Source organism: Ascidiella aspersa, chromosome 5 (assembly GCF_963924565.1).
Source record: "Ascidiella aspersa chromosome 5, kaAscAspe10.2, whole genome shotgun sequence".
NCBI classification, from domain to species: domain Eukaryota; kingdom Metazoa; phylum Chordata; class Ascidiacea; order Phlebobranchia; family Ascidiidae; genus Ascidiella; species Ascidiella aspersa.
Genome location: NC_139451.1, coordinates 32,980,166 through 32,996,078, shown reverse-complemented (window position 1 = coordinate 32,996,078; position 15,913 = coordinate 32,980,166). Strand labels below are relative to the sequence as shown.

Below are 15,913 nucleotides of genomic sequence, written 5' to 3'. Positions count from 1 at the left end.
ACCTTAACATCTATGTATTTTTACACATTTCATCAAAGAGCAAGCCAACCAAACAAAAATATTATTTAGTCACCCTTTGTACTTAGTGGTTTATTAAAACAATTCAATGTTTAATGTAACATTTATTGTGGGTTATAAATATTTTAGTTTTTATGAAATACAAAGTTTAACACTTTACCAAACTACTTACCCGTTGTATTATGAGGGTTGTTGTAAGTGTTGTCAGTTTTGTTGATATCCCTCCCAGCCTGCAGGGCATTGTCTGTAATAGTAATTTAATTTTAAAAACGATAAATCCTATTGAAAGTTTGATTAAATAGTAATGGTAACACATCATTTCCTAAAGAAGAACTACCGGTGCCAATCATTTCCTAAAACTAAAAAAGTATTCCACCCAATAGACAGATAAACAAACACTTTAGGTAGGTATTAGATTTTTACAAAGACTGCATGATTACATTTTTTGATGTTATTAGTGTGGATAATACGATAATTATATTTATCATCCAATCTAAGCAAAGGTTTTTTGTCATTGTTGACAATATCAAACAAAACATTTAAGCAGGGGCGTATCCAGAAATTAAAAAAGGGGGGGTTCCGAATTTTCAACTTAGGGAATTCCCCGTTGTTTTTTCGTCCGATGTTAATGACTTCATAAAATAGTGATGGATATGACGTCATAAAATAGGTAATGATGTCGTAAACAAGAAAAAAAATCATCCGAAACAGCCAATTAAGCAAAAGCGAACATTTAGGCGCAAAGCGAACACTTGCGTCGTCGACAATCCTGCCAGGCGCCAGCTGCGAAACCGCTTAGTGTGCAATCGTTAACATCCGGCAAAAAAATAAACCAAGACCGTGAAATATGTGTGATTGATTTTGGTAGATCCATGTACGGGACCAGGCTAAATTACAAGCACGTCTTTCGCCACCTGCAATACTAAACGGAGATCGTTTTTTTCCGGGTGTTTTTCGATTTGCGCGACATATAAAACTACTTCAAAGAAACAGTATAACTTTAATAGTTAGTTAATCTAGTTCAGCGTTTGATAACCGTTTTAAGTTTGAGCGCACCTTGGGAGCGAAGCGAGCACAATTTTTTTTTGGTATAACGGCATTTCTTTTAAATTTTTTGCAAGTTTTTATTACATTGCCGAAAATGAAAAATGTTAAAAAATATATGTCAAATATTTTTGAATAAGTTTTCGGTTTGTCCGCGACGCACTTTTTTCGGTTTTGTCCGTGACGCGCAGATTTCCATGGCGCAACGGTAAAGAAGCGCTGATCTAGTTTAAAATACAGCATCAAAACGTTAACAAACCGGACGTAGTAAGATCATTCGCGCCAAGCGCGAAAATTTTTCGCACTTACGTAGTTAAAATAGTCAAAAAGTATTTGAAATGAACTCGTGTATAGTTTGTCAAAGAGGAGACGGGCCCGATGAATTACAGTAGTTTGCCGTCTTACACCAACATCTGATTTTAACGCAGACAACAAACAGCGAGAAACATCAGCACCGTCTAACTCGACGTTTTCAGAGAGAAAAAAGCGGAAACCGCTTGATTTATATTATTAATTGTCGAACACACACTTGTTGATTAGCCAACCTGAACGAATAACGAAAGAGAAAAACTATCTAGCGTTTACGGTCGACCAAACAAAAGACGAAAAACAGCGTTTTGCGTTTGATTTTGGTGTCGCATTGGCTTAAGACGCGTGACCCAATTACATTTAAACCCCCCCTGGATACGCCACTGCATTTAAGTAAGCTGACCAGGAATAACAAATACCTTTTGCATGCATTGTGGAGTCCACGTTTTGATGTCTTGGATCTACAAAACAAAAACAACTAATATAATGTGGTGTATTAAGTAGGGATGTTCAAAGTAGGAATCCAATTCTGCCATTTATTTCGGGTAATTGGAACCGATATAATTTAATATTTTACTGCGGATTGTTGCGCCTAATTGTACAAACGCTTGTGGTAAGTTGGTCTGTCGCTGCGGCGACAAATTTATAGTGCTTGCTTTAAATGCAACCTGGTAGTGCAGTGTCAGCGTTTTTTCGGGTCGACCAATTACTTCGCGTCTCGCGATAACGTGCGTCTAATAATTAAGTGTCAATCAAGTGTTATTGGGTGAGCGACTAACGTGTAATGTCTGGTGTGGAGTTCGCAATTGCCCTAAATGCGTTAAGTTGCAAAAGTAATATTACGTTGTAAAACGTGCTGGCCGTCGACAAAATGCGTTACAGGGTTACTAAGGCCAACTTTTAGGCCAATATTCAGCGAGGGTATGCAGTTATGCACAGCGTAATTGTCAAGAATTTGTTATGTCAAGAGTAACTTTGTATTTTTTGCAATACATTATTTAACTGCATAACAGATCATGTTAGTGACCCAACAATGCTTTAAAAACAGGACCGAATTGCTAAAGAGTTTGTGTGAAGTAATGAGTATTGTGTTGTACTCAGGGGCGTATCCAGAAATTTAAAAAGGAGGGGGTCCCGAATTTTCAACTTGGGGAATTCCCCGTTTTTCCGTCTGACGTTAATGACGTCATAAAATAGTGACGAATATGACGTCATAAAATAGTGATTGTGATAACGTTATAAATAATAAAAAAGTCAACAGAAACAACCGATTAACTTCCAGCTAAAGAGAACCTTTAGGCGCAAAGTGTACACGTGCGTCGACACTACTGCCAGGCGCCAGCTGCGAAACCGCTTAGTGTGCAATCGTTACCTTCAGGAGAAAATCGAAAACAAGACGTTGAAATATATGTGATTGATTTTACTAGATCCCTGTACGGGACCACGATAAATTACAAGCACGTCTTTCGCCACGTTCAATACTAAACGAAGATAGTTTTCCCGGGTGTTATTCGACTAGCACAACATAAAAACGCCACTTCAATAGTTAATCAAAATCAGTGTTTTTAACCTTTTTAATTGTGGGCACACCTGACGAGCGAAGCGAGCGCGATTTTATTTGGTATAACAGCATTTCGTTTAAATTTATTGCAAGTTTTAGTACATTGCCGCTAAAAGATAAAAAAATCAAAATATATGTCTAATATTTTTGAATACGTTTTCCGTTTGTCCGCGACGCTCTTGGCAGCCTTCTACGGCGCAATGATAAAGAAACGCTGATCTAGTTCAAAAGATAGCATTAAATATAAAAAAAAACGGCTGTAGAAAAATCATTCAAAATTTTTCGCACTTCCGTAGTTAAAATAGTCGAAAAGTATATAAAATGGACTCGTGTATAGTTAAGAGGCAGCTGGCCCGATAAAATACACCGGCCAGCGGGCCGTAGGTTGCCGACCCCTGTGACGTTGGATAACAGCTCGTTGTTGTTGTAGTCCTTCTACTGCCTGATTTTGTATCATTGCATGTTGCTGTTGCAGCCCACTCACACCTTGACGTTGGATAACAGCTCGTTGTTGTAAATCTTCTATTTTCTGTCGTTTTATTTGTGCTCTCTGTTCGTGAATTCCTACAACCGCCTGACGTTTAATTTTTGCTCTCTGTTGGTGCATTCCTGCAACAGTCTGATGTTCGATTTGTGCATCTTGGCGTTCGATTTGTTGATCACCAGCAACAAAGTCCTACATAAAATAATAAAATGAAGCACAAAAAGTTTATATTAAATTATTATGTTTTTGTTTTTTATTGTTAAACAGTTTTAGTAATCTCAAATTACAAATATTTCACAAAAATAGAAACAAAATATTTAAAACAAACTCACTGTGCAAGTGATGTTGGTTGTTTGTTCTTCAGCCATTTAAACTATTTACAAAACAAAAATGCCTGGACTACGTCTATATTACATACCAAAATAAAATAAATATGGTACAGCCAAGTAAGTGTGTATGACATAAACACATTTTGCTAAACAATAACTTTGACAAAATTATGCTGGTATTATTGCAAATACAAATGAATTAAAAATGGTAGTTGTTCGGATGCAGGCTCAAAAAAATTTTGCACATTATGCACCAATTGTTTGACGTATGTGCACAGAATGTGAATTTGCACTTGTGCCAGGTTGAAAAGTGAGCAAAAGGCCTGTTGGCTGATTCCTAGAAAGCTTTAGTGTGAATCATTTCTACTAATACCAATGCGACTATTTCAGGAATATTAGCCTACTGACATGTTGGGAAACTGGTCTGTAGAGTGTTAACATCTTAATGGCAATGTGAAACTTGACTTTAGTTAAGGGCAGCAAAATATGGAATTAACCACAGCTTTTTGACCAAATTAACATTAGTGAATGATTTGGTGACACTCACAGGGTGTCTATAAAACATCATAAGACCTCCTCTAATTTTATGTCAAAGCTACCTACAGTAAATTTTTTTTGTCCTGAAATATTTCAAATAACAATAAACATTTTTGGTTTGAAAGCTCAGTAGTCAGATAAATGAATAACTAACGCATCTATACCCCTAACTATAAATGCACAGTGCAGCCATAGGAAGAATTTTACCAAATTATACTGCCGTGATCTAAGGTGCATGTTTTGTTGGAGTGCAGACAGATATCGCCAGTATGTTGGGGATAAATTTATATATACCTGAAGCTACCACTATCATTGTTTGTATTTGCTGTAAAAAATATTAGTAATGAGTAGGGCGATTATTTTTTGACTTGTCAAAAAAAGTCATTTTGTCAAAATTTACACGTTAGGTCAAAATTTGTCAAAATTATTGTTTAAAGTCAGAATTGAACAAAAATGCACATAAATTCTTTAAAGTATGAACAAAAATAAAATAAGTCAGCTTTTTGAAATTGGCGTTAAGCGTTTGTGAAATTTGTCGATTAATTTTATCAAACAAATGCAGTCTTGTTTTATATTCAATGACATTTTAACTGTACTATATTTGCATTAGAGCAAAATATGGTATACGCGAGAAAAATTTAACCACCGAGGCCTCTCTGATTTGGACCAATGTTTTGAACAGCATTGCTGTCTTTTTTCGCTGGTGATTTGCGGTTGCCTATTTCCTATTTTAAAAACTGGGCCTAAATTTTTTTAATGTATTTTCATGAGTTTCGCATTAACCCGAAAAATAACTCATTTGTGTTCGGCTGGTAGCCAGTGAAACATCAAAAATGTGTAATTGACAACGCCAAGACACTAATGCAATATGTTAAACAACAATATGTTATTTAAATCAATGTATTTTTAACAGGTCAAAATAAATTATTTTTAGGTCAAAATGTTAATTTTTGGCGCTCTTTTACTATTGTACGTGAAAAGTTATGCAAAAAACAAAACAAAATAATACCGCATACCACAACGCATATTGTTTGGGTTAGGGTGCGGGTTAGCGTTTGGGTGAGGGTGGGTCAAGTAATATTATGTTTATTATTAATAATAACTTGACCCAACCTCAACCAAACGCTAACCCGCACGCCGCACCCTAACTCAAACAATATGCGTTGTGGTATGCGGCATTTGAAGAAAGTTTTTTTTTTAATAATTTTCACGTACATAAGTAAAAGAGCGCCTAATTTTTCAGGTCAAAATTTCTAATTTTTTTGGTCAAAAAATAATCGCCCTAGTAATGAGTTTTAAAACACAGTCACAGAGAAAGTAGAACATGTACCTAAACGCTAACTAACAATAATGTTTTTAATAAATAATCTGATTCCACACTATAAACTTGCAACTGCCAACCCAAGTGGAATTAGTTCCTCGTTCCGCAATTTGGAGGATGTGACGTACGACCTTTATGGTTTATTGAAAAGATGTTTTCTACTGTCGAACCAAGCCCCAACTTTTTGCACAGGTTTTGGAAGGCTTTTCCCGAACCAGATCCTAATTTGAACCGTTCTTTGTACGATTTTAAGGACCTGAACCGAATAATTTGAAAGTACCTGATACTTAACCGAACCAAAATCTATTAAAAAAAGCTATTTACCAAGGGTGGAATTCATAAACTCGGATTATGGATCAGTTAACCTTGACCAGGGGCGGATCTAGGGAGGGGGGGCGATATGGCTTTTTTGTTGTTAATGCAAATCTGTATCAGAACCAGCCTGCCAATATACCTGATCCGGCCAGCCGCCTTTTTGACTAATTTGACACGAGTCCATTTTAAATACTTTTTGACTATTTTAAGTGTGTAAATGCGAAAAATTTCGCGCTTTTCGCCAATGATCTTTATACTTCCAGTGTGTTTACGTTCTGATGCTCTTTTTGAACTAGATCAGCGCTTCTTTACTGTTGCGCTGTGGAAAGCTGCCAAGTGCGTCGCGAACAAACGGAAAACGTATTCAAACATAGACTAACCGACAAATATTTTTTGACCATTTTTTTTAAATGTAACAAAAACACGAAATTTAAAAGAAATACCGGTATACCAAAAAAATCGCGCTCGCTAGCTTCGCTCGCCAGGTCTGCCCCCAAATAGTTAACAAACAATAAAATAGATTAACTTTAAAGATCTATCGTGTTTTCTCAAAGTAGTTTTATTACACTTTTTTAATAGTAGTAGGGGGATGACGAAGTGTGGACTCGAATTTTAAACCAAGTATACGCTTTTTTTAGCGAATTTGCGCCAAGACTTAACTGCCTCCTTAAAAGTTATTATTATAAACATGTTTTTTTGCAAAAAAAATCCGAGGCCCACCTGATTCACAATTGTTATAAAGTTGTAATAACACAAAATCTCATTTAACATATGTTGTGCGGCCCGCAGAGAACTTTTTGAGTTTGCTTTTGGCCCGCGACCACTACACAAAGGTTGCCGACCCTTGTGTAAGGAATTGAATAACCTATCTAATGTTAGGATCAACTCTGCATAGAGTTTTGTTCATTTCAGCAACCTTATTTGTCAAAAACCAACTACAGTAACTTAAAAATTGAGAAGTGTCATGAAAGAACCACAGCTGACCGCAGCAGACAACGCTATGGTTGTATTGTGACCTGGCCTCGGCGCTTTTTCGGTGGCATGTGCGGTTGCTCTCGCCTTTTCGGGAAAAAGCAAGATGTGCAGACAATTGACATGGTGGCGTCTTTCAGCGATATTCTTCATACCGGGTCAAACTAGGAAACCGGCCCACTGTAGAGGCTAACCTTATTACTTTTTCGTGCTTTCAAAAGGTCTGTTTTTCGCGTTATTTTGCAGGAGTTAGTTTATTCGGCCAGCCGATGTTATTTTTACCTGAATTATGACGTCACGCAATGGTATACTTTTGTGACGTCATATCTGAAAAATTGTGACGTCATATCTGACAAAAATTTATGGGAATCCGGACACTTTATTTTAAGTAGTTCGCTTCAAGTATAATACCCAATAATATCCTTACTGCGTTTTCTTTTCTATGCCAATAAATGATTTACAGCAAATAGGGAAAACGCAAAATTGGAAAAAAAATTACAAAGCAAATAGACTTCTTGATTGTTTATTACTCTTATAGACGTGTAATATAACAGTCATCACAATTAAACACAGGTATAGTTTAGGCAAAACCGTTTCAAAAATGTGCTTGTTAAAAACTTTGTCATAATTGTTAATTGTTGATTTTCATAACTGATAAATTCTACTGTTTAAAGTTGTAGCGACTGGGGTCATTTAAGATGTTTGTTTGAGTTGTGCTCTTTTCACAATGTAATGATTGATGATTTTGTAAATCGAGCATCCCTTTACCAAAACACCCCGTCGCTTGCGAACCAACCGCTTGGCATTTTCACACATGATAAATGTTTTTGTGTGACACATATTTCCGTTATAGATAAAAGTATTTCACCTGTGTGAATGCGTTATTGTTGCAGTTCCCGGCTGCCAAAAAGGCTCCGGGTTAGCTAAAATATTCTTTGGAATTCAGCAAGTGCCTGATTTTTCAGCCAAATGCACAAGCTTGCATGATAGTGTCTGCTCTAGGGCTCCAGGCTATATTTATTTAACTTTTGTAAAACCACATGGGGTCACTATGATAAGATAACATTTATAAAATTACACCTATTTCAAAACAGTATAACAGTACAAATAGTTAGTTGTTTTGAAAGGATGTGGATCACTCGACTATTTTCCTAAGATGTGAGGTATCTTGTATTAAAAGGTGTTAAATTAATGTTGAGTACAAAATAAATATCTGGTTAAAATTTTAAGTGCACAAGCAATACAATGTCGTTTGAGGAATACCACATAGAAGATATATTTTTGAATTAAAAATGTCTGTTAAAAAGTGTGAATGAAACAACTTGCAAAATGCAAAGTTATAGGTTAAAAAACAGCAGTACCACAAAAACTACAATATTCCCTCATAAAAATGCTTATTTCAACTTTGTTTGCAACTAGCTGACCTTAAATATTCTAATTACATTTTATTTCTAATTTAAAGTTGACGCAAATGCTTCCTGGTTTTAACCGAAACCCTATTTTAAGTACAAAATTAAAGTTGTAACAGTATATGTTTAACCACTTCTCGCTACCAGTATTTGAAGAAATTGCGAATAAAAAGTGATTATAGATATTAATTAAAGTTAACTTAAAAAGAATAATTAGCTTCACAATAGATTCTACAAAAACAAAGCGCGAAAACACGTAACTGAAAACAACGAATAACCATTGGAAAAGATAGGCGCTCGCAACAGTTCATCTCACTCACGCAACGCCTCTAGTGGTGGAAACCATCCCATTAAAAACATTTGGATGAGTGGCAATAATTAATACTAGTCAAACTAAACATTTTCGATCAAAATATATAAAAATTGCTTAAAAATGGCATAAATATACTAGATATTAGCGTGTCGTGTCAGGATCATGATTTGTCGTCCTAAATACTTTGGTTAACCATGCAGACAAAAATATGAGAAACTAATGTAAAGTGTAATGAAAATAAAGAAAATGTTTCATTGGTGCGACTGGTTGAACAAGAATTTAAATTTTCAAGTAACTGTTCCTATTTAAAGCCTGCATTGAGGAGACATAATACGTTAAAAGGCAGTGCTGTCCATTGGAATAGATTTAATTATTGGTTTGTTAATGGATAATAGCGTTGTGTGTGTTGTAAGCAAACTTTATTTTTCATCTTTTTACAGCGGAGTTAAAAAATCGATGGATTTACAACTTGATAATAGGGTAATGGAAACAATATTTTTTATATGAAATTTCTCTAAAAATGAAACAATTTTGAAAACTGAATTTATGGACGACATATCTCTGAAGGTTAATCGCACAGTGTCTTCTGTTTCTAGTCAACCTTTGCAGCATATTTTTCTGTCTAACAAGACTTATTTAGTTTTTTGCATAAGCTTGCTTCAAAGTGTAAACAAAGTGGAATTTGCACAGCACAACACTCCTAAATTGCAAACGGTGTGGCCAAAGCAAGCATCAAGTAATGGAACAAATAGACCCTATCACTAGTAAACAATTTATCAACTAGGTCTGAGTGCAATGTTAATTTCTCCTACACCAATGAAGTTTATATTTTGTGGATTTACCTTGCTAGTCATTTGTTTTCCCCTTTTTTAGTATGTTTGTGTTGCATTTAGTTATTATTATTTTTTTTTTTGCATTGTTTTTATTATTTGTGAAAGAATGGAATTTGTAATAAAATGAACCAAAAAAAAATTGTTTTTTTCTTTTAAACAGTCTTTGGTAAGTGTTTTTATATTGGCAAGTTTTAATCTTCAACTAAAAAAAATTACAAAATCACAATAGTTGCAAACATTTGTTATAATTTCACATAAACACACAATTTTATGAAAAATGAATTTTCAAGAATGTAAATAAACACCAAAAATCAAACTTAAATAAAGGAAGTTTACTTTTCATGTTTACAGTGTAGCTTAAAAACAAGGTTGAACAATTTTTTTTGTTAAATTTGTAACGACAGGGGTCAATTTAGAGGTTAATTGAATATTTTAAACGTTTATAGAATCTGTGTATTTATCAAATATGTTACGATTTATGATTTGTCACTTTTTCACGCCTTTTACCAAACACTCGCTGTCATTCTGAAAACAAAGCATTCGGCTGTTTCACACATGAATAATGTTATATCGTGACATATATTTCCGTTATAGATAAAAGTATTTCACCTGTGTGAACGCGTTATTGTAACAGTTCCCGGCTGACAAAAGGGCTTCGGGATATGAAACATTTTCGCTTTTCTGTGTCGCCTTTGTTTTTGTTCATGCAAAACCCGCCTGCTTCCCAGCTAACACACAACGTATTTTCGACGTTCGGGTTTTTTTTTTAAACTAAGTAAACGTTGTGGGAATGTGTCCAAACGAACGTTAAGAAAATACGTCGAGGCCGTGTTATCAAAACGTAATGTAAAACATAGCACTAACGTCAAAATTAACGTTAGGAAAAACCGCAATGCGACCAAATTTCAACGTCATTTCTAACGTACAAACAACGTTGATTACAGACGTCGATCTTAACATGTTTTACATCATTTTGGACGTCACTTCGAACGTTTGTTGAACGTTATTTTTTAACGTTGCGACGAACCACAATGAAACAAATTTACAACGTCACAGGTGACATGCAAATAACGTTGATTACTGACGTAAAATCTAACATTTTTAGACGGGTTTAGACGTCTTTTACACGTTTAATTAACGCTGTATATTTAACGTTCCGTAAAACTATAACGCAACCAGCTTAGAACCTCATTCGTGACGTAGAATGTACGTTAATTTCTGACGTTACAATTAACTTGTTATAGACAAATTTTAACGTAACTTCAAACGTTTGATTAACGTTCTTTCGTAACGTTGAAACAAACCAAATGCAACTTATTTTAAAACGTCATAAATCTCGTACAAAAAACGTTGTTTACTGACGTCAAAACTAACGTCTTTTCAGCCAGTTTTGACGTCGTTTAAATGTTTTTTCAATGGTATTCTTTAAAAAAATTGTGGCGCACCACAATGTAACCTGATTATAAAGTCAAAGGTGACGTACGAACAAGGTTAATTACTTACTTCGAGGCTAATAACTTGTTTTAGGCTATTTTGTACGTCAGAGCGAACGTTTTGCTAACATTATTTCTAAACTTTGCGACCACCATTGATGTAACTAATTTACAACGTGATACGTGACGTACAATCAACATTAAATTCTGACATCAAAGCTAATTTCTTGGAGACTATTTTGGACGCCATTTTAGGCATTATAATAACGTTTACCGTTTTGACTAACTACATTGTTATATAATTAAAACGTAAAACGTGACGTAACAACAACGTTACCTTTTGTTACAAGGATAACTTTTTTATGACTATTTTATACATCATTTCTAACGTTTTAATAACGTCATTTCTCAACCTTATTACAAACCTTAATGTAACCAATTTAGAACGTCATAGGTGACGTACATGCAACGTTATTTACTCACGTCAAAGTAAACTTGATTTCATTTCATACGTTGTCGTGAGAAACCACAATGGACCCCATTTAGGAAGTCATACGTGACGTACAATCAACGGTGATTTCTGACATCAAAGCTAACTTATTTAAGACCGTTTTGGATGTAATTTTAAACGTTTTAATAGCGTTATTTCTTGACGTTGCGACAAACTAAGATCCAACTAACTGACAACGTCACGCGTGAAGTATAAATGACGTTGAATTCTAAAGTCAAAGCTAACTTCTTTGACAGCATTTTGGACGTGATTTTAAGCTTTTTAACAACGTTATTTTTTGGTTTGTAACTAACAACAATGCAATCTAATTAGAACTTCGCGTGACGTAAAAACTACGGCAAATACTGACATCGAAGCTTACTTGTGTTTAGAATTAGACTATTTTATACGTCATTTTTAACGTTAATATAACGTTATTTTTTAACGTTATTACAATCTTCAATGTAACCAATTCAAAACATCATACGTGGCGTATACGCAAAAAGCAATGATCGTTGAAGATAACTTATTTAAAACCATTTTAAATGTTATTTTCAAAAGTTCCAATAACTTTATTTCTTGACATTACGAAAAACTAAAAAGCGACCAAATTTGCAACATGTTAAATGAACTTAGTCATTTCGAAGGTTACGGCAAACCAAAATGCAACCGGATTAAAACGTTAAACGTGACGTATACAACAAGGTATATACCTGACATCGAGGTCAACTTGGTTTAGACTATTTTATACATAAAGCTGAAGTACAATCGAATCAAAATGTCATACGTGACGTATAAAAAACGTTGTTTACCGACGTCAAAACTAACTTTCCAAGTTTTAATTTTCGTTAAATAGAAATGCTCTCTTTTAAGGAATGCGTCGGGATTATGTAGGCTATGTACAAAATATTTGTTGTTTTCTGTGATGTGTTCTGATTAACTTTTTTAGAAAATGTAAGAAGTATACTTATGCTTACATAAAATAGAGATGTGACATTGTCTTTACATGAAACAAATCGCATAAAAAAGTACTTAGCGCAGCGACCGCTATAGACGTAGTTTCCTGGATAGACAAGAATGTCGCTCCCTGCTGCTTTTTTTTCGCGGTTTTCGAACGGCGCGTAAACTCGTGATTGGCCAATATGCAGATGACATCACAGTCCAGTTTGAACATTTATTATCAGGACATTGGAATTCAAAATAAGTTTTGGCAGCTCAGCGCTAGAGTGCTCGTTAGATATTTAGGTTGTTTACCTTAAATCATGAAGATTAGGGTTACATAAAAAGATTAGGCTTTGTTATCAAATATATTTTCAGGTTAAATAGTCTAAGCTGTATTTGTAGTTTTATTTATAATTTTTATTTTAAGTAGGAAAAAATAATTTACTGAATAAATGACTTTAAAGCCTCCACTAATTTTCATTTAACATAGAAAACAAGCTATATTACCTCTGTGGGCAATTGCAGGCGCTGGTCTAGAATCCTACCACAGTGCACAATATTTGGGTTAGGGTGCGGGTTAGCATTTTGGGTTAGGGTGGGTCAAATATATTAAATAATAAATATAATATTACTTGACTCACCCAAACGCTAACTCGCACCCTAACCCAAATATTGTGCGTTGATTTAATCATTGTGGTAGGATTCTAGACCAGCGCCCAATTGCATTCTACGGCGACTCAAAGTTTTTAGACAATTTTAATGCAAATCTTGATCTGTGTCATTCCAGCGTAAATACCTTGGTGTGCATAAAACCCCAAATGCACACTAGAAAATTCATTACTGAAGATCTCAACTAAAGGCAAATTAAAGGTTCAAGATGGGATTTGAAGAAGGGTATACATGTTAAAGATGTTCCTCATGAACTTGACTGCTCATCAAAATTTACAGGTAAATTAGTGATTAATATTTTAATTAAATAGCATCCCATATAAATGTGTATGATTTTTGTTAATTATTATATTTATTTGACTCTTAATGTTTTGTTTTATGCTTGCAATTGCCCTAGATGCTAACAATAAAGACTTTAAAATGTATCCTGGCTGCGTTTAAATTTTTTTATTGGGCAGCAATTTTTTTCAAAACCTACCAGTGATAGTTATACAATGTCACCAAAATTTTAATTTTATATATTTCTGACCAGTCTGCATTCTGTGGACCAGAAGCTACACAGCACAAAACGCTATCACACAATAAGTAAAGGCAAAATAAACATGATAGAATTATTGGGAAAAAATTGTACCATAGTACTAAAAAAAAAGGTCTATATTTTTTTAATATAAAAACAATGTTTAAAAAATATAAAAAATACTAATATTCATTATTAAATATTATTATTGGCAAAAAAATGAGATAAAAATTCTTGATCCTAAATTTTACCAAACAAATTCAGGTTGCACAAGAAAATACGTTAACAGTGATATAAAATTTCTGTGCTTGGTTAGATTAGTAAATGGCACATCTAAATTTTGAAACTATGGTTGAATTGTGTTAGGATTCCAAACGTCTAGGTCAGTGATTCTCAACCTTTTTTAGAGCAAGAGCCGCATTTCAAACCTAAGGTTTGCAAGGAGCCGCATAAAAAACAACAGTAGTCATATAATTAAAAAACATTAAGAAAGCAACTAGAAAACAACAAATATACATTACGCTAACCTAGGCTAACTAAGTAACAGTGTTTGCCATAGCTTGTCGATCAGGACTAAATATATTGTGATGTAACAAACCACAAAATTATTTTAAAGAGCCGGATGGAAGTATACCCGGTAACATTAGGACTTCGTACTCGGGATCCTTGCTGATACAATTCACTAATTCTTGATTTCTCTTACTTACTTTGTTGCAATTCTGCTACTTCTAACTAATTTTTCACTCGGTTAGAGAGCCGCAAAATGTTCAGTTGAGAGCCGCGGTTGAGAATCACTGGTCTAGATTATAATATTACCAATAGTGAGAACAATTAATCACAAAACACTCTGCTGACATAATAAAAAAATAAAAAACATGAAATAACTATCAGGTTGTTTTCAATCTTTGTTTAAGGCAACCAGTTGGGCATTTATTTTACCATGTAGAAGCACGAACATCATTGCAATTAGTTTTTTTGGCTTTGCTCATTGCGATTTGGTTCATAAGGTAAATGAAGTTAAGTTATGTTTGTAGTCATTAATCACATTTCCCAGTTAATGCAGCTTAAACAGATGAAAGTTGGATAAATGGGGTTTTCCTTAGCTTGACAAACACATGAGCCATTTTTATAAGGTACCTACTACCTATTCTCCTGTTCGACCATATAGCCCTAGCAGTCACTTCCCTATTACCTAAATTTTTTTCAAATTTGAGCCACAGTATAAAATAAAACAAGTTATACAAAACAAATAATTACAAATATTTGTTACCATCTTGTTAAATATATTCACTAACATAAAATTCTTGTACAACAATGCATGTATGCATTTTTGCCTTGAGAAACAACCATGTCTTTAAAGTTTATTAGGTAATTATATGACCAAAGGTAAATTAATGTACCAAACATAATACTAGAAAAAAATACTGTTTACAACATTTTGTACTGCTGATTTTAATGTGTAAATGGCGATGTGGACAACTGGACATATTATGCATTCTAACTAATGTATGTGAGAATCAGTACCATTGGGAATCATATCCACCTCACCTAATCACTAAGGCGAATATTTTTTGACCTTTCAAAAAATGTCATTATTTACATGTTAGGTCAAAATTTTTTTTAATTATTTCAAAATTGTTGTTTAGTTAAAGTTTTATTAAAATTTATGTTTGATTTGCATCCAACAGCATTTTATCTGCATTATATGTAATTTTATGTTTGTGATACGGTCAGCCGGTATAATTTACCATGCAGGCCAGTTTACATCGCATAAGGTTCATCTCAAACTTTGTTTTTGCTTCAGTTTGTTGTGTATCTCTGATTTGATCAAATGTATTAAACAGTATTTGCTGTGTTTTATTTCTGCGGTGGTTAGCAATTATTCCAAATTTCCTATTTAGATTATATGGGAGCTCTTTGTTGTATTTGGCAAATATTTGCCTTGTATTTTAAGTTTTTACTTAACTGTAGTCAACAATTTTCTAAAATAACCTATGTTTTGGTTTTTTTTAAATGCAGTACTTCTTACAACAATATGTTGTTTAAATTAATGTATTTCTAAAAGGTAAAAATTTTGTCAAAAAAAAATATTTATTTAACATTTTTTAGGTTAAAAAATAACCGCTTTACTACTGACGTATTTCACCAAAAGTTCTAACTATTTCGATTATAATTGCAGGGTGAAAGTGCCAACAGCTCACTCGATGTATCACACACGCATTCAGATTCGGATTAAACTGCTGGATTTTCGTTTTACACCGCTGGATTTGTATTGTTCTTATTTTTTCAATACGTTGTTGTTGTTAACGTTACTTTCCTATTTTAATGTGCATCTCAGTTTTCTTTTTTTACAGTTCTTTACTGTCAACATTTTTATACTGCCGTGTTTGTTTAACTTCAATACTATATTATTTCTA

At 33.9% G+C, this 15,913-nt stretch overlaps 1 long non-coding RNA gene across 1 annotated transcript; it reads left to right on the top strand.

Moving 5' to 3' along the window:
- The first annotated feature begins 13,101 nt into the window (after positions 1–13,101).
- LOC146146429 (uncharacterized) lies at positions 13,102–15,913 on the top strand. Its single transcript, XR_014498738.1, has 2 exons — positions 13,102–13,258; positions 15,676–15,913. It is a non-coding gene; the product is annotated as an uncharacterized LOC146146429 (long non-coding RNA).